Below are 271 nucleotides of genomic sequence, written 5' to 3'. Positions count from 1 at the left end.
TCACAGACACATTCTGGGGACACCAGAGACTTATATTACATATTGTAAAAAGGGGCATAATATGTCTCCTTTAAACTAATGTTCTAACATTGAACAAAATCTCTCACTTCACTGTTATGCTGTGAAAGAGAAAATCAGCCACCATTGTGAAGAAGCATCCTCACAGAAGAACTCCAGACCTCATGAATTACAGCAGTAGATACAGGTGCATCTCAATAAATTAGAATGTCATGGAAAAGTTCATTTATTTCAGTAATTCAACTCAAATTGT

The 271-nt window shown here is 35.4% G+C and overlaps 1 protein-coding gene across 2 annotated transcripts in view; it reads right to left on the bottom strand.

Moving 5' to 3' along the window:
- The window catches only part of LOC107694300 (ankyrin repeat and BTB/POZ domain-containing protein BTBD11-A), a 142288-nt gene that overhangs the window by 122672 nt on the left and 19345 nt on the right, over window positions 1-271 (bottom strand). The gene's annotated exons all lie outside the window — the stretch shown is intronic.

Source organism: Sinocyclocheilus anshuiensis, unplaced genomic scaffold, assembly GCF_001515605.1.
Source record: "Sinocyclocheilus anshuiensis isolate Anshui unplaced genomic scaffold, SAMN03320099.WGS_v1.1 scaffold1316, whole genome shotgun sequence".
Lineage (NCBI taxonomy): Eukaryota > Metazoa > Chordata > Actinopteri > Cypriniformes > Cyprinidae > Sinocyclocheilus > Sinocyclocheilus anshuiensis.
Note: the sequence above shows the minus strand (reverse complement) of the source record. Positions and strands in the feature narration are given on the sequence as shown.